At 39.0% G+C, this 19745-nt stretch overlaps 1 protein-coding gene across 3 annotated transcripts in view; it reads left to right on the top strand.

Annotated features, from left to right (window-relative positions):
- Positions 1-19745, top strand: part of PRORP (protein only RNase P catalytic subunit) — a 141261-nt gene that overhangs the window by 68561 nt on the left and 52955 nt on the right. The window lies entirely within an intron of this gene.

Raw genomic sequence — 19745 nt, 5'->3', positions numbered from 1 at the left:
TTCCTAGTCGAATTCGTTAACCACTGAGCCCTGATGGAAACTCCCATTTCTCTTTTCTTAAAGTGATTCTCAAAGGAGCTGGGGTAGGGCGGAGAGTGGGAAAAGATACCAGAGAGTAGAGAAGTTTGAAGACATCTGGTTTCTCCCAAGGAAGTTATTTCCGTTATAAGATTCATTGGTTTGTAGGATTCACATCATTCATGAGATCAAATGGAAACAAATTGTTCAGGGAAAGTATTGTATTCCTAATATGTAAGCCAAAGAGATTTCCCTTGTGGGCCCTCATGGTACAGGGCCACGTGGACATGCTGTGTGCTCTTCACAACAGCCTTGTTAGGACTAGGTGAATGGATGGTGTAAGCATCAGCAGTAAAGGAATCAGGAATCAGCTTGAGAGAGGCCTCTGCTAGTACTGAGCAGACCTCAGTAATTTAGCATCACTGGTGCTCTCTCAAGTGGCAGGATTCATGCTTCTTGATCTCTTTGGAAAAGGGTTAAGCTGACTTTTCACTTCCGATCCACAGTAATTCACAGCAGTACTAGATCTTGTTCTAATATTTTATAATTATAATTTATTGTAGTTTAAAAAAAATCTGGTCAGAAAGCAGATATCCCGAATCTAGCTCATTTGTAATAAGCATTTCAAGATTTGAAGAGATACTCACTTGGGTTTGAGTATTAGAATTGCCTTTGGTTTTTGTTAAATAATTATAGCAAATACCATTTCTTTAATGTGAAAAAAGAAACATGCAAACTCAACATCATTTAATTTAATCAGTAGAGCATTTTTCTCAGTCTTGTCCAATATAAATGTCAAGAAATTGCTGTATTCATAAAGTTATCAAATTAATCTTAGTTGAAGCTTTGTAGTTATAATAGATCTCCCTCTCCAGAAAAAGATCTATGCATATTATGATGTGAATGGCAGGGAAACCTCTTGAAAATTTTCTCATCTGTTTAGGAAAGAGATAATAGGTAGGCAGTCTTACTGGGTTTAAGCTTGACAGATAAATGGAAACAGCAGTTCCTCTTCAAATGGACCAAAATAACTGCCCAAAATACACATAAGGTGTTTTATCAATGTTACCCTTTTACCAAAATAAGAATTTGAAAGTGAAAATTGCAAAGCTGTGTAGTTCCATGGTTATGAAAACATTGTATGGGTACCAAATTCTCAATTACTTTCCAGTATTTTGTTTTATCAGTTCCATTTCAATGTCCATTATCTGGTTGGTTATCACTCAGGCATATCTTCAGAGAGAAAAAAGGACATATAGAAATCATAATATTTGGTTCCTTACTCTGTGATTTCTAATTAAGTGCTAGCTTAGGGCATCACTTTGTGCAAGGGTGTCAGACTGTAGGCACTGGCCAGTCCTTCCCCACCCCTACACACACACTCTCTCTCTCACTGTAGTATCTTTAATCACAGGTTCTGTTCATCCTTTTGACCTATTCATGGTTGGCATTAGCCATGGAGTTGAGAACCACAGTGGGAACAGCTAACAATTTGAATTCTTTCTGTGTGTTAAGAATTTAATGTACATTATCTCATAAATCTGTACAACTCCATGAAGCAGTTACTATTATTATTATTATTATTTTTTTTTATGGCAAGGAAACTAAAGGCAGAAAGATTAAGTTAGCTTGTCACATTGCTCATAGTAGTAGGGTCAGTGTTCAAACAGGCAGCCCATTCCACAGCCTGCCTGCCCTTATCCCCACTCAGCTCTTTTGGCCATCATGACTTGAGATCCAGTTTGGATCTCAAGCTACTAGATAATTTTTTAAAATATATGTCAAAAAATGGAGTTTCTGTCATGGCGCAGCGGAAACTAATCCAACTAGGAACCATGAGGTTGTGGGTTCGATCACTGACCTCTCTCAGTGGGTTAAGGATCCCGTGTTGCTGTGAGCTGTGGTGTAGGTCGCAGACACGGCTTGGATCCCGAATTGCTGTGACTGTGGTGTAGGTTGGCAGCAACAGCTCTGATTAGACCCCTAGCCTGGAAACCTCCATATGCCATGGGTGCAGCTCCAAAAAGACAAAAGACAAAAAATATGTATCAAAAAATGAAAAAGTCAGTTATATAGCCTATAAGAAGCTTAAGCTTTTTGGGTGATTAAAAAGTAAGAAAGTTAAAGAAAACAGAAAAAAATAAGGATTGGCTGTTTATTCATTCAATTCAGAAGTATATCATTAGCTTATATCTAATTTAAAAATAATACCATTTTTATTGGTATTATTGTATTATTTGTATTAATTCAGGAAGAATTGATATGACATTTATTCTCTCCATGTAAGAAAATGATATACTTGGGAATTCCCGTTGTGGCACAGCAGAAACGAATCCGACTAGGAACCATGAGGTTGTGGGTTTGATCCCTGGCCTCGCTCAGTGGGTCAGGGATCTGGTGTTGCTGTGGCTGTGGTGTAGGCCGGCAGCTGTAGCTTCAATTAGACCCCTGGCCTGGGAACCTCCATATGCCACAGGTATGGCCCTAAAAATGATATACTCTTACCCTCGTTTTAGATATTTTTTTTAGGTTTTTTTGTTTGTTTTTTGGGGCTGCATCCACAGCATATGGAAGTTCCCAGGGTCGAATCAGAATTATAGCTGCCAGCCTATGCCACAGCCACAGCAACGTGGAATCTGAGCCACATCTGTAACCTACACCACAGCTCACAGCAACACTGGATCCTTGACCCACTGAGCGAGGCCAGGGATCGAACCTATGTCCTTATGGATTCCAGTCAGATTTGTTTCCACAATACCACAAAGGGAACTCCCGACTTTTTAGTTCTTTTAAAATGAACTTTTCTTTTAGAATAGTTTTAGACTTACAGAAAAAAAATTGCAGTGATAGTTCAGGGAGTTCCCACATGCCCTCTACCTACCTTTCTCTGTCATTAACATCTTCCTTTTTTTTTTTTTTTGGATTTTTAGGGCTGCACATGCAGCATATGGATGTTCCCAGGCTAGGAGCCTAATCGGAGCCAACCTAAGCCACAGCTACAGTAATGCCAGATCCAAGCCACATCTGCAACCTACACCATGGCTCATGGTAGCAAGGCCAGGGATTGAACCCAAGTCCATATGGATACTAGTTGGACTCGTTACTGTTGAGCCACAATAGGAACTCCAACATCTTCTGTTAGTTGTAAATTTGTCACAATTAATGAACCAACATGGAGACATTATCATTCTCCAAAGCTCGTACATATTCCCTTAGTTTTCACTTGCTGTCCTTTTTCTTTTTTTTTTTTTTTTATTTTCCCACTGCACAGCAAGGGGGATCAAGTTATCCTTACATGTATACATTACAATTACATTTTTTTCCCCCACCCTTTGTTCTGTTGCAACATGAGTGTCTGGACATAGTTCTCAATGCTATTCAGCAGGATCTCCTTGTAAATCTATTCTAAGTTGTGTTGCTGTCCTTTTTCTAACAGGATCCCTTCCAGGATCCCACATTACATTTAGCTGTTGTGTCATGAGACTCCTCTTGGCTGTGACAGTTTCTGGACGGGCCTTGATTGTGATGAGCTTGACAGTTTTGAGGAGTACTGCGTAGGTGTTTTGTAGACTGTCCCGCAATTGGGATTTATGTGATGTTTTCCTCATGATTAGGCTGTACTTACAGGTTTAGGAGAGGAAGATCACAGAGGTAAAATGCCGTTCTTATAGCATTTTTTAGTAAAAGTACACACTAGCAATGTGACTTATCGCTGTTGATGTGATATTGATCACCTGACTGAGGGAGTGTTTGTCAAGTTTCTCCACCGTGAGGTTATTTTTTTCCTCCCCCGCTTTTCCTACTGTTATTTTTGGAAGGAAGTCAGTGCGCAGCCCACACTAAAAGTGGCAGCAGTTATGCTCCGCCTCCTTGGGGGCAAAGTATTTACACAAGTTATTTGGAATTCTGCTTGGGAAATGTGTCTCTTCTCCCCCATTTACTTATTTTATCACTTATTTATAGTAGTATGGACTTGTGGATATTTATTTTATACTTTAGGTTATAATCTAATATTACATTATTTTGTCATTATCATTTTTTTAGCTCTGGAAGCTGCAAGCTTTTTGTTGGCTCCTGTGTTCCTTTGCCATTTGCTCATTAGTGTGTGTTTTTTGAGCAGTTCCCTACTTCTGGCGCTCCAGAAATCCTAATTTGTACAACATTTTTTTTTGTCTTTTTTTGTTGTTGTTGTTGTTGCTATTTCTTGGGCCGCTCCCGCAGCATATGGAGGTTCCCAGGCTAGGGGTCTAATCGGAGCTGTAGCCACTGGCCTACGCCAGAGCCACAGCAACGCGGGATCCGAGCCACGTCTGCAACCTACACCACAGCTCATGGCAACGCCGGATCGTTAACCCACTGAGCAAGGGCAGGGACCGAACCCGCAATCTCATGGTTCCCAGTCGGACTCGTTAATCACTGCGCCACAACAGGAACTCCCCATTTTTTTTTTTTTTTCCGGCCATGCCTATGGCATATGGAAGTTCCTGGGCTAGGGGTCAAACTCAAGCCACAGCAGTGCAATGCTAGATCCTTAACCCACTGAGCCATGAGGGAACTCCTACAACATTCTTTAAAAGCTAAAAAAAACATTGATAATTATATAGGCTACTTCAGTTTTCTCTCAAGAAAAAAGTGCTATCCTCTTTTTTGATTATTGAGGACAGCACAAAGGAAAGGTTAGCATTTTTCCTACTTTACTCCATTTTTCAAATTCCAGTAATATTTGTTTCTGCCACTTAGTGTAATAGTTTTGCCAAGTCCCACCCCTCCCCCTTTCTTTTTTCCAAGGATTAATCTTGTTTGTGGTTTGCCTGTTTTGGAGGATCAGCATGTGTTTTGGATGTTATTTTTCCTTTTCTGCCTCCTTAGCAGTGGAGTAGTAGGAAGAGTTTCAGAGGGGAAACTGAAATAGTATATAAACTGGTTCAGAGCAGCTCTCCTATTCCTTTGTCTCAAGTAGTCAAAAAAGCAGTTGTTACCCAACTATTAACACTGGTTACCTCCATAGGGGATGGTTATGGTTTTCTATATGATGCATTTATGTAGTGTTGAAATATTTTAAAATAAAGAACTTATATTTCTTTTATAGACTGGAAAATGTTAGAGGTTTATTTTTAGAGTCAGTGGAAATGCAAAGAAAAGAACGTACCCTTTCCGTGGTTTGCAGTGCTTTGGAACTTAAAAACTTTTTTCCACACATGATACTCTCAACACTTTTGGTTCTTTTGCATCAATTTTGTTTAGCTCTACCTGTGTTTTTCCTAGTTTAGCTGTACTAATAAAATTGGCATGTCTATCCAATTATTTTTTGTAATTGCAAGATTATATTTAGCATTTAAAGGTTGCTTGGGATTCTCTAATGATTGTTTCAAGTGCATAAGACTTCTCTTTAGCAGGGTTATAAATATATTATAATAGGTAGAGGCCCTTTTTACGTATGTCTCATGAAAAGACATAGTTGTTTTGGTGTGTTGCTGCAGAAGGAATAGGTGGGGATCTTTCTCACTGTTTCTCTGCTCTTTTCCATGCTGTTCTGAGACTTGATTTCTTTTTCTTTTTTTCTTTTTTTTGACACAGTGATCTTGCCATTTTAATAAAAATTAGATTCTTAACTTTTGAAACACATACCACAAAACCACAAAGACCTTTCTCCCCCTCACTTGAGGTGGGCCCCAGGAGCAGGTACTTGGTGCCACCTCTCCCATGGCATCTGACACTGCTTCCCTCCGAGTCCCAGGCTGCCAGGTGTGTCTGGGCTGCTGCAGCCCTGGCGCACTGTGCGGTGATTTCTTTCTTTCTTTGTATCCATTGAGTTTTCTGTTCTTTGCTTCTGAGCCCTACGTTCTGAGATTACTTATCTTTTGTGCCCTCTCTCTTTCCTTTAACCCACCAGCCTGGACCTGCCGACTCGAGAAAACCCCTCTCTAGATTTTCATGGGATATGGCATGGTCTCAAAATGAGAGTGCCCCTGTGGCCACTAACTTGTGTGCTTTCCGGCTCCAGAAGGAACAGCTTCACTCTATCACCCCACTGCCCCTCCCCGACAAAAACCAAACGGAACAAAACACAACCATCTAAAAGTTTAAGCCCATGGAGCGCCCACTGTGGCTTAGTGGGCTAAAGACCTGACATAGTCTCCATGAGGATGTGGGTTCGATCCCTGGCCTCGATCAGCGTGTTAAGAATCCGGCATTGCTGCAAGCTGCTGCATAGGTCACAGATACAGCTCAGATCTGGTGTTGCTGTGGCTGTGGTGTAGGCTGGCATCTGCAGCTCCAATTCTGCCCCTGGCCCGGGAACTTCCATATGCTGCAGGTGCAGTTGTATAAAAAAAAAAAAAAAAAAGTTTGGAGTTCCCTTCATGGCTCAGCGGTTAATGAATCTGAGGGCACAGGTTCGATCGCTGGCTTTGCTCAGTGGGTTAAGGATCTGGCGTTACCGTGAGCTGTGGTGTAGATCACAGATGCGTCTCAGATCCTGCGTTGCTTGGCTGTGGTGTAGGCTGGCAGCTACAGCTTGGATTGGACCTCTGGCCTGGGAACCCCTGTATGCTGTGGGCATGGCCCCAAAAAGACAAGAAAAAAAAAAAAAAGGTTTAAGCTCTTGCTGCCCTATTTAGAAAATAGGATGTTCTCAGATTTAATAGCAGAAAGAGTAAGTAAAACACTCATAGAGCTTTATTTACATTATTTGTGCCACTTTAGAATCCATAAAATATGTCCTTTTGTCCTCTCCACATGTTCTCATTTTTATTTCAGTTTAACAAACACAAAACCATATTTTAAGTTATATAACTCAAAATCAAAAAGAATTTACTTTAACATTTTGTTTGATAAGGTTTAAATATGGCATAGTCACTTTCTAATAAAATTGCTACCTTCTACAAATCACCCAAGCCCTTGTAGACTTTGAGGACTTGTGTCTTTATCCTGAGAGTCAGAGAAAGCAGGGGATTGACATAATCAGGTTTTTTTTTTTTTTTTTTTTTAGGGCTGCACCCGTGGCATATGGACGTTCCCAGGCTAGGGATCCAGTTGGAGCTGAAGCCACCAGCCTACACCACAGCCACAGCAACACCAGATCTGAGCCGTGTCTGTGATCTACACCACAGCTCACGGCAACGCCAGATCCTTAACCCACAGAGCAAGGCCAGGGATCAAACCTGCATCCTCATGGATGCTAGTCGGGTTCGTTAACCACTGTGCCATGAGGGAACTCCTCAGGTTTTTCATTTTTGAAAATAGAATTCTGACTGTATGTGGAGAGTGGAGCTGTGATTTCCAGTCAGAATGGTTCCATAAATTCACACTTTGATGTACTACCTCTGCATCAAGTACATAACCAGTGATATGATAGATGAAATATAGAAACAGAAATCCAGGAAGTTCCCATGTGGCTAAGTGGGTTAAGGATCTGGCAGCTGCAACCAGTTATAGGTCTTGCAACCTCGGCACGTGTTTGATCTCTGGCCTGGGAACTTCAAAAAGATATTGCCAAGCTCCCAAACGAAACAAAACATTAGATACATAACATCTTGAATAGAGCTGAAACCACAGCTTGCTTAGCTCTGAGTCCTAATTGAGACATAAAGTGGGAAATTCTGCTCCTTTGGGGGTAGTAAAGACTAAAAGTGTGTCGCATGAGATGGGGGCAAGGCCAGGTTTATTGCTTAAAGCTGAGACAAGAGCAAGGCTCTTCAAAATGGCAGAGGAAGCTGGGGTAAAGAAAAAAACCTTTTAACTACCATTCGAAGTTATGCCTATGACTACCTGCAAGCCCCAGAAGTGAAGGTAAGAAATAGCTTAGCAGTGCACCAGTGACTGGATCTCTGATATTCCCTGTCTCAAGATAGGCCTCAGGAACTAAGGAGGAGAGTACTCCCAAAATTTTTAGGCAGGGATAAGATCAGCATAGAGGAAGTTAAGAAGAAAGAAATATTGAGGAGAAAGAACAAATAAAAACTCTTAACTTCAAATGCAGATGATTCTACAAACCAAAATTCCAAAATATGAAAAACTTTAATGCTAAGAAAAACAACCAACAACATCGACAATTAAGGCATAAATTTGGGAGTGCTCTGCTGGTATAGCAGTTAAGGATCTGACGTTGTCACCATTGTGGTTCAGGTCACTGCTGTGGTGAGGATTGGATCCCTAGCCCAGGAACTTCAGTATGCCCCAGGCATGGCCAAAAACAAACAAATGAGAGAAATTTACACTAGTGGTTATCAGAGGAGAGAGATGAGCAGGCAGTATAGGGGTAGGGAAAAAAGAAATGGTTATTATAGCATTATATGAAATCATGTGTGTGAAACTTTTGAAAATTGTAATGTACTATAGAACCTAAAGAATCTTTCATCCAAGAAAAATTTTGTTTAAATTTTAAAAAGACATTAATTTGCAGATGAAATTAATTCTATGAAAATTTCACATATTTTAAAATAAATGTGTTTAATATGCTCAGATCCAGATAGATGTATTCCATGTAAGACCTGCAAGAAAATGTGAAACAAAAACAGGCAGAAATGAAAGAAGAACAGATGGATGTTGAAAAAGAATCAGAAATCTTGAATGAAAAATAGTCATTGAAATAATGAGTTCAGTAGACATAAACTCTAGACTGGCTACAATGAAAAAAATACATGATTTGGAAGTTGGTACTGAGAAATTCACCTATAATAAAGCACAGAAAGACAGATTTAGAGAGGGAGAGACTAAGTTGTAAGTGGATGAATCTTCAAGTGTTAGGAAATGAAACTGAGAGAGAATCTTGTAATGAGCCACATGGGAGTGTATGAATTAGATAAAGCAGCCAAGGGCAATACCAAGGTGTGGGCTTGCTTAACTAGATGGACAGTGATACCATGTACTGAGACAGATTGGAGAGAAAAAAAAATCATGAGTCTGGCTTTAGATGTGTTGAGTTCGATGCCTTTGGAGTATCCAAAAGGAGCTACCTAGTAGTTGGGAATATAGGCCTGGAGTTCAGAAGAGGGGTCTGAGCAGAAGATAGGAGGTTTTAACTCACGTGCCTATAGTTGATCATTGAAACTCTATGGAATGAGGAAGGAGATATTTTATGACCAACCTTTAAGGAACTCTACTACTTAACTCTATATAGAAGTGGCTGTGCTTGCAAAGAAGATGGCGGAGTGGCTGCAGAGGTTGACAGTGAACTACAAGAGTCTATTATTATGTCAGTCAAGAGAAGAGAGTATTTCAGAAGAGAGGTAGAAGTTAATATGGTCAAATATTGCAGAACTGTCATGGGGAATGAGGATGGGGAAATGTCATTGGCTGTTGTGATATGGAGATCACTGGTGACCATAGAGTGAGCTCTGGAGGTGGAAGGAAGGGACTAGCAGCCAGAATGAAGTAGGCTGAGGGTCCCTAGGACAAACACAGGCCTGTGCATCTCTCCTTAATACTCACATAGACCATCCCACACTTTACTTCATTCTTGACACCAGATGTGTGAGTTTCCCACACATTGAACCCTTCTCTGCAGGAGCAGCTGGGTGTCATACAGTTGAATTTAACTCTAGCACCAACTATATAGTTAGTGCAGACCCCATAGGTTAAGGGCTCAGTCCCATAAGACTCCCCATCCTCCTGAGACACCAATTGTAAGTCCCAGGTGGTTACCCGTACTTCTGACAGACCAGGAATAACTTGGAGGTTCCCATGACCCCACCTCAAGTTCTGTCATTTGCCAGAATGGCTCACAGAACACAGGGAAATATTTCCTTAGAATTACTGGTTTATTATATTAAAGGATGATAAAGAATACCGATGACCATAGTCAGCTGAAATCCTTTATCTGGATCTTCTCTCACGTGACCACACACTTCATCTCCCTTCAGATATCGCCCTATTCCTATACTCTCTGCCTTACTGTTCTGCCTCAATTTCCTTTACTCCTCGTGAAATAAGAGAAATATGGTGAAGAGACACTACTGAGATATGGAAGGGTCCCAAGTGCAGGAGCTTCCATCTGCATGGAGTTGGGTGTGCCACCTTCCCTGCACCTACTTGTGCTCACCAGACCGGAAGCTTTCCAGATGCCATTCTTTTAGGATTATTATGGAGGCTGCATGACATGGGCATGATCAGTCATTAACTTAAGTTCTAGCTCTTCTTCCCCTCCTGGAGGATGGAAGTGGGCTGGGGCTGAATGTTTCAAGCTTCCGCACATTGCTTGGTCTTTCTGGAGACCAGTCCCCATCCGAAAGCTGTTCAGGAGCCATTAGAACAAAAGATGCACCTAACCCCCTGCAAATTCAAGGGATTTTGGAGCTCTGTTTTAGGAACTGGGGTCAAACACCAAATATTAGAATAAAAGATGTTCCTAGTGCTCTTAACACATAGGAAATTACAAGGGTAATTTCAAACTCTGTGCCAGGAACCAGGGGCAGATATATACATATTTCTCTTATTTCACGAGGAGTAAAGGAAATTGAGGCAGAACAGTAAGGCAGAGAGTATAGGAATAGGGCGATATCTGAAGGGAGATGAAGTGTGTGGTCACGTGAGAGAAGATCCAGATAAAGGATTTCAGCTGACTATGTAAAAGAAAAGGAGTGAATGGTGGAGTATCTGAGAAGGTGAAAAGCAATCGGGTTCAAAGCGTAGATGAAAGAATTAGCCAAAACAAGAGGTATGGAGGAAAGGAGAGTACAAATGTATGCAGATATTTCCCAAGAGAGAATATATTATTTGACTGTGAAACTTTTTTCACAGAGCATTTTGAAGGACATATTAGTTCTTCAAAATACACTTGGGAAAATATTGCCTTAAAGGGTAGCTATCTTCTGAACTTTCTAAGGTTTCAATTACTATTCACTTGTTACACAAGAAGCTATAACAGGCATGTGGAAGTTCCCAGGCCAGGTGTTGAACCCTTGCCACAGCAGTGACCCAAGCCACTCCAGTGTCACACTGGATCCTTAACCCACCTCGCCATAAGGGGAACTCCTTTTTTTTTTTTTCAGTGCATTTTAATCCTTAATTCCTTTTAGAGTAAATTAAAAGTAATTTTAAATAGTGAAATGCTCTTCGTACTTTCTTAAGATGAGTCTACAAGAGCAAAGAAATTGTATGTTAATGTAAATGTAAACCTTATTCTGTTTGCTTGATCTCGCCATTAATAACATTCAGCTTTTAGTATAAGGATGTTCCTTTGATAGAATTGATCATTTTGTTATTGTGTTGAGGCAAGAAGGAAAAAACATTGAAAATCAAGTCAGAACATTCTAAGGTTTTTATTGAATTAGTTCATTAAATTTTGAAAGACTTGAGCTTTGTATTTCTCAAATAGTATCTGTTATCTCCTTTAATCTGGCAACCACAAAAAATTTCCTGTATAGAAACAGGTTATGTTATTATATTCTACTTACTTACCTTTTGCCTTTTTTTTTTCCCTTAGTACTTTAAATCTTTGTTAAAGGTGATACTTAGGCCACATGGTCATGTTACCGGAAAGTAATGTTGGAAGATTTGTGAAAGAAATGAGAAAAAAAAATTTTTTTCTGCTGAAAAAGAAATGGGTCAATGAGACCACAAGATCTAATGTTGCATTTTGTGTGCTCAAATTGAAGGCATATGTCAAGGCTCCTGCATCCTTAGTCACCAAGTTACCTCTCAGGAAGAACACTGTTTTTTTCTTTTCTTGAATAAATCACATTCTAATCACTTGTGGTTTCAATATATTTTTGAGAGATATTATTGTGAAATAGTGATACCAAATTCATTTCGTCCTTCCCCACTTACCCCAACTACATTAATTGGGATGTTCTAATCATTTTTACTCATCAAGTATTTCTTGAGAGCTTCCTTGTATTAAGGCCCTGTGCAGTGTGTCAAAAGTACAAAGGTGAAAGAGCCTTGGTCTCTTTCCTCAAGGATTTTATGATCTCTTAAAGGAAGTAAGGAAAAAAAAAATTCTGTCCACCATAGAAGACGGAATATGATCAGTATGTTAATTGTACCAGTAACTCTGCACAGGAATTTCGAGTAACATTTCTTAGATTTCTTAGACTTTCCTAATTGTTCAAACTAGTCTTTCTGTCCAGTTGCTCAGCAATATTAAATGTTTATGGCATTTCCAGTTAATTTATTCATAGCAGCCCCAGAATCTTTTGTTTTTCTTAATTTTAGCTAACACTTATTAGGAATTTCACACGTGCCAGTAACTGTTCTGAGTATCTTATATACATTATCTCATTTAATCCTCACAATAGTCTTATCTGGTACTATTTCTTTTTATAGTTGTAGAAACTGAGGGTTATGGAAGTTGAGAAACTTGCCCATGATACATTTACAGCTAGTAAATGTCAGATTTGAGATTCAAACCAGATTCTCTAGTCCAGAAGCTTAGTTTGTTTGTGTGTTTGTTTGTTTGTTTTGTCTTTTTAGGGCTGCACCCGCAGCATATGGAGGTTCCCAGGCTAGGGGTCTAATTGGAGCTACAGCTGCCGGCCTACACCACAGCCACAGCAACGCCAGATCCGAGCCATGTCTGTGACCTACACTACAGCTTAAGGCAACTCCAGATCCTTAACCCACTGAGTTAGGCCAGGCATCAAACCTGCGTCCTTATGGATGCTAGTCAGATTTGTTTTCCTGAACCACGTCGGGTAGTCTCATCTGGATTTTTTAAATGCATTTCAAAGTAGATTGCTGATGCCTATATTTGTACCTGTTCTGTCTTGATCAGTATTTTAATTTCTTTTCAAACTGACTGAACTCAGGTGAGTGGGCATGACTGGTTCTTCTGACTCATGCAGGGTTTACCCATATCATAAGCCTTTTAGTACAGTGCTGTTGGCCTATATGAGGTGGTTTTCACAGAGCAGACCAGTGACATTCTAGATCAGCACGGTCCAATAGAAATATAATGTTATTTTGAATCTTCTAGTAGCCACTTTAAAAAAGTTAAAAGTTTACATGTTTGGTGAAATAACTTTAAATTTCATTTAACCCAGCATATCCAAAATATCATTTCAGCATGTAATTAATATTTTAATAATTATTAATGAAATATTTTACATTCTATGTAAATAGTAATTTTGACAGAAATCCAGTACATCTCAATTTCTAATTAGTTATACTTCAAGTGCTCAATAGTACATGTAGCTACCATTTTGGACAGTGCAGTTCTAGACCTTCAAACTTGAGGGGTGTATTCCTCCTCCTAAATTTCCAATGTCTGAATATACTGACATAGTAGTCAGATTTCCTAATGAATGCAAAAGAAGTCGTGGTATTCATCACTGCAAGCTCTAATTATACCCTTTCATGTTGAGGTCATTTTTATTCTTTGTTCCCTTGTCAGAAACTTCTTAGTTTTTTGTTTTTTTTTAATCATTTCTCATCTCACTCAGAGTTGCATTACATTCCCTACAGCAATATTGTTTGTACTTTACTGCTTTTCTGCTGCCCTGTTTCTGGTTTCAGGCTCTTATCTGTTTATCTTCTCCCATTTTTGTTAGAGCATTCACTGTAAAACAGATAAGATCTCCAAATTTCAGTTATGAAATAAAAAAATACATGCTAGTTATAAAATATTACAAACATAGTTGTAAAAATTAAAAATTAGGTAATGGCAAAATTGTTCTATATTCTGATTGTGACATTGATTAAAAACTCGTAAAATTGTACGCATATACACACACACGGAAGAAGAGAGGTCATTAAGTGTTATGAATTGAAGTTTTTACTTTATTGACTGAAGAAGGACCTTTGGCTGAATAATCAGAAAAATGTTCCTATTTATAAAGGGTAAATTGAGTCTCCATTAATTATTTGTCAAAAGATACCTTACTTTCTGTACTAACAAAATGTTTGCTTAATTTTGGATCATGAAGATGCTTTAGCTCATTCTTTGCTGCTTTCAGTTGGTTTAGTTCATCCAGAAGGTGGATGAGGAAGAGCCGCAGGTCATATAAAATGTATCTGATTTCAGACACATCTGGGTGGTTTTTATTTTTAACTTTTAGCTTGTAGTTATGGGTCTTGACCCACCCACAGAGAAGACTTAGCAAGAGTGGCAAGAATAGCTAGTATTCTTTTTTTTTTTTGTCTTTTTGTTGTTGTTGTTGTTGTTGCTATTTCTTGGGCCGCTCCCGCGGCATATGGAGGTTCCCAGGCTAGGGGTTGAATCGGAGCTGTAGCCACTGGCCTATGCCAGAGCCACAGCAATGCAGGATCCGAGCCGCGTCTGCAACCTACACCACAGCTCACGGCAATGCCGGATCGTTAACCCACTGAGCAAGGGCAGGGACCGAACCTGCAACCTCATGGTTCCTAGTCGGATTCGTTAACCACTGCGCCACAACGGGAACTCCAGAATAGCTAGTATTCTGACAGTGGCAGAATTTTGCAAGAAGCTCTTGTTGAAGAGTATTATCTTTAAAGTCAGCCCATGTGACTAGCTAGAAATACCTGAAATGTTGCCTAATGTAGATGTTGGGTAAATAGATTAATTTAAATATCTGGAAGACTAAGATCTGCCTACTGAGTTTCTGATAGAAAGAGCAAAACAGTTCACCTCCTCCAGTTTTCTTAAGCAAAGCAAGTCACTCTAGGCCTCATGCCCACATCATATTGCATCTTAATGGACACTGATCTGTATAGAATTGGCTCAATTGCCACAGTAGAACTGATGAACATTTTTTAGTGGGTGTATAACACTGGAAAGATTATTTTTGATGTTTTTCTTCAATACTTGTTTCACTCAGGCTTCACAGTCACCCTATTCATTTATCTGTTTTTGTTTATTAAGTTTCCCACCTCCAAGAATGTTAAGTTCCATGAGAGCAGGGATCCTATCCCTTTTGTTCACAGCCATATTCCCAGAACTTCAAACCATGCCTGGCAGATAATGGCTGCTCAGTAAATATTTGTCAAAAGAATGAATGATTATCGTTACACAGTCATCAATAGACAAATAACTGCCAGCCGAGAAAGTGTCATGTCCCCAGTGCATCTGCTCTCTATACTTTAAAGGCTGTTCGTGCTGCTTATGATAAAAGCTACCCATTATTCTTCACTCATCATTTGTCAAAATGTTCATTTGTTTCTTTTTGTCAGTCATTTTTCATTAAGAGGAAAACACGGGGAATTCTTTCAAAGAATACTGTCTGTCAGGAAGTGCTACCCAGATCCTTTGAGAGTAGGAAAGTGATAAAAGCTAGAATGGCAGTGCCTATATTATTTAATCTTTTTGGAAGAGAATTATGTACTGTTTCTTTCCCTTTATGAGTAGCCATTTATAAGCCAGCCTGAATGATAAAATTGTAGAACTTTGCTCTGGAATAATATCCCAGTACATTAGGTCAGTTACACAGTATCGGGTTTTCTCAGAAGCTCCAAGCTGATATTGAGTCTTTTCTCATTAAGATTTTGTTTTCTAGAATTAAACAGAATGATTTTACTCTGTCATCTCCTGTTGCTTCTTTTTGGGAGAAGAATGTAATATTAATAGAAAAATGCAGAAGTTGTGAGGTTTTATCAATTTTTGTTCTGATTCGTATTAAGCAATAGGCAAGAATGGACATATCTTTCTAAAATTATACTTTTAAATGGCTGGGTGTCAGGAGTCCCTGTGGAGTATAGGCCTTCACACTTACTAAAGATTGGAGGTGTATTATTATTTTTTATCTTTAAAATATTTATTAAGGGAGTTCTCATCTTGGCTCAGTGGTAACAAACCCGACTAGTATCCATGAGGATGAGGGTTGGATCCCTGGCCGGCCTGAGTGGGTTAAGGATCTGGCATTGCCATGAGCTGTGGAGTGGGTCGCAGATGCAGCTCGGATCCCAAGTGGCTGTGGCTGTGGCTGTGGCGGGCAGCCATAGCTCTGATTTACCCTCTAGCCTGGGAACTTCCATATGCAACAGATGTGGCCCTAAAAAAATAAATAAAATAAAAATTATTAAGTAAAGAATGGGATCAGAAGATCAGAAGAAAATAAGCTCTGGTTAAGATCTGATATGGGTCTCTGTTCCCAACTCTGCTGCTAACTCCCTTTATGATCTTGGCTGGTCTTTTCTTTTTTGAACCCCAATTTCCTTTTTTATAAAATGAGGGAGACCAGGTTTAATAATCTTTAAAGACTCTCAGCTCTAAAAACGGTGATTCCAGCAAGCTCCCCTGAAGAACAGTACATTTTTTCCAAAAGAGGGTGCTGTGGTATTTCTAAGTGCTGTAGCAGTTTCTTGAAAGGAAGTGAATGGAGGTGGAATCTAAGCTTACTTTTGTCTTCCAACCTTTGAGAAATAGTGTCTGATTCCTTAAATTTATTTAGACAAGGTGATAGAAACCAATTCTTGATGTTACTGTTAAAAGATTTTTTTAAAAAAATATATGTTGATTTTTAGAAAATCTGGCAAATGAGAAAGTTTCAAGCAAAAGAAATACACATGATCTCACCACTCAGTGTTAACATTTTGGTGTACTTCTCTTTATTGTGTGTCATTCAGTTTTTTTCCATATCTATATCTAGAGAGAGGGAGAGTTGAGAAGAAAAGAGATTTTATTTTGTTTTTGACTTTTCCCATCTGGTGAGACTTCCTATAGAATTAAATGTGTTTGGGAAACTATCATTTACATAGCTGCTTTCCTGTTATTCAATGTTTAGGTTGTTCTCATCTTTTTAATATTAAAAATAATGGTGTGAAGAATATCTTGTATGCATATCTAACACGTAGTATGTTCAAGTTTTGAGTCAAAAGCTATCAGTGTTTGAAGGTTCTTGATACATTTGTCAAATTGCTTTCCTGAAAATACCTGTCTGATCAAATTATATATGGAATCATGCAGTATGTGGCTTCTTGTGTTTGCCTTTTTGTTTTTTGTCTTTATACTTTTAGGGCTGCAACCACGGCATATGGAGGTTTCCAGGCTGAGGGTCAAATTGGAGCTGTAGTTGCTGGCCTTCACCATAGCCACTGCAACGTGGGATCCAAGCTTTGTCTGTGACCTACACCACAGGTCATGGCAATGCCAGATCCTTAACCCACTGAGTGAGGCCAGGGATCAAGCCCATATCTTCATGGATACTATTCAGGTTCATTAACCACTGAGCCATGATAGGAACTCCACCTTTTTCTTTTATTTTTAAACTGAACTATAATTGACATATAACACCATATTATTTTCAGGTGTACAGCTTAATGATTTGACCTGTATATATTGTTAAATGATAATAATTGGCTTCTTTTAATTAGTGTAATGTTTTCAAGGTCCATCCGTGTTGTAAATGTATCAGTACTTGATTTCTTTTTTTTTTTGAAATTTTTAATGTCTTGTTCTTTTTTTAAAATGATTTTTATTTTTTCCATTATAGTTGGTTTGCAGTGCTCTGTCAACTTTCTACTGTACAGCAAAGTGACCCAGTCGCACATACATATATACATTCTTTTTCTCACAGTACTTCATGTCTTTTTATTACCAAATAATATTCCATGGTATGGTTTTATTGTATTTTATTTATCCATTCATCAATTTTATTGTTTCCACTTTTGAGCTATTATGAATAATGCTGCCACAAACCTCTATGTACAAATTTTTGTGTCAACATGTATTTTTGTTTCTTTTGGGTATATACCTAAAAATGGAATTGCTGAGTCATATGGTAACTCTTTGACCATTTGAGGAACTGCCAGACTGTATTCCAAAGTAGCCATACCATTTTGCATTCCCACCAGCAGCATATAAGGGTTCTATTTTCTCCGTATCCTCACTCACACTTTTTATTGTCTAGCTCAGTCATCTTTGTGGGTGTAAAGCAGTATCTCATTATGATTTTGATTTGCTTTGGTGGCTGTTGATGTTGATCATCTTTTGATACGCTTATTGTCCATTTATATATCTTCTTTGGAGAAATGACTGTTCAGATCCTTTGCCCACTTTTTCTATTGAGTTAATTTTATTATTGAGTTGTAATGATTTTTTTTAATATATTTTGGATACTGGATCTTTATAGATATATAATTTGCAAAAACTTTCTCCCATTCTGTTGTTCCCATTCTGTTTACTTTCTTAATGATGTCCTTTGAAGCACACTAGTTTTTAAATGTTGACATACAGTTTTAACACTTACATCTAGATCTTTGATCTATTAGAATTGATTTTAGCATGTAGATATCCATTTGTCTAGCATAATCTGTTGAAAAAGCTATTCTTTCCCCAATTGAATTGTCTTAGAATGCTTGTTAAAAATCAATTGACCATAAGTATGAAGGTTTGTATCTGGACCCTCAGTTCTATATCATTGATTTATATGTTTATCTTGATGCCAGTATCACATGGTTTTGCTTACTGCAGCTTGTAGTAAGTTTTGAATTGGAAAGTGTGAGTCCTCCAGCTTTGTTTTTCTTTTTCAAGATTGTTTTGCCTGTTCTGAGTCCCTTGAATTTCCGAAATTTAGGATCAGCTTGTCAATAGGGATTGCATTGAATCTAAGGTAACTTGTTTTCATGTGCATTTTTTTCTTTTTAGAGCCTCACCTGCAGCATATGGAAGTTCCCAGGCTAGGGGTTAAATCAGAGCTGCAGCTGCCAACCTACACCACAGCCACAGCAACGCAGGATCCAAGCCGCATAGGCAGCCTACACTGCAGCTCACAGCCACACTGGATCTTTAACCCATTTGAGCGAGGCCAGGGATCAAACCCATATCCTCATGGGCTCTATACTATGTTGGGTAGTTCTTAAGCCCCTGAGCCAGAATGGAAGGGCTGACATTTTTCATATGTTTGTTAATAGTTTTGATTCCTTCTGCGAATTCATGTCATTTCTGTAAGTTCGAATGTTTATGCTTTTTGCTGTTTGACTTAATATTTGTTTTGTTTGTATGCTTCTTTGTAAAGTAAGTGTATTGACTGTTACTATATTTATTGCAAATATTTTCCCAGTTTGCCTTTTAATGTTAAGATCTTTGGTATACAGATGTTTTGAGTTTTTAAGTGGCCAAATCTTTTTTTTTTTTTTTTACGTTTTCCCTCTCTCTCTTTTTCTCTCTTGCCTTTTCTCTCTTTCTCTCTTTTTTCTCTCTTTCTTTCCTTCTGCTTCTCATTTTGATTGGCCAAGCTTTGAGCTACAGTTTCTTCTTTTTCTCTGCTGAATTCTTCTCCTCTGCTACCTCTTTCATCTTCATTCTGACTTACTCTCTGAAGTATAACATTCCTGGTCCTACCTTATTCAGGAGTGTTGAAACCAGATAGAAAAGCCCAGTGGTTCTCAACCTTGGCATTAATGACATTTTAGTAATTCTTTGTTGCGGGCTTTTGTTGATCATTGCAGGATGTTTAGCTGGATTCCTGGCCTTCGCCCATTAGATTCTGGTAGCATTCCCTCCCCAACTTCTTCAGCCTAAAACCAAAAATGTCTCTAGACATTGCTAGATGTCATGAAGGCAAAAATCATCCCTAACTAAAAGAATTGTGGGGAGTTCCCGTTGTGGCTCAGTGGTTAACGAATCTGACTAGGAACCATGAGGTTGCAGGTTCGATCCCTTGCCTTGCTCAGTGGGTTAAGGATCCAGCGTTGCCGTGAGCTGTGGTGTAGGTCGCAGACACGGCTCCGATCCCGAGTTGCTGTGGCGCTGGTGTCGGCCAGCGGCTACAGCTCTGATTTGACCCCTAGCCTGGGAACCCCCATATGCCATGGGAGCGGCCCTAGAAAAGGCAAAAAAAAAAAAAGAGAATTGTGGAATTGGGAGTTTG

The sequence above is a fragment of the Phacochoerus africanus genome, chromosome 9 (assembly GCF_016906955.1).
Source record: "Phacochoerus africanus isolate WHEZ1 chromosome 9, ROS_Pafr_v1, whole genome shotgun sequence".
NCBI lineage: Eukaryota > Metazoa > Chordata > Mammalia > Artiodactyla > Suidae > Phacochoerus > Phacochoerus africanus.
This window is presented reverse-complemented; position numbering and strand designations above follow the sequence as displayed.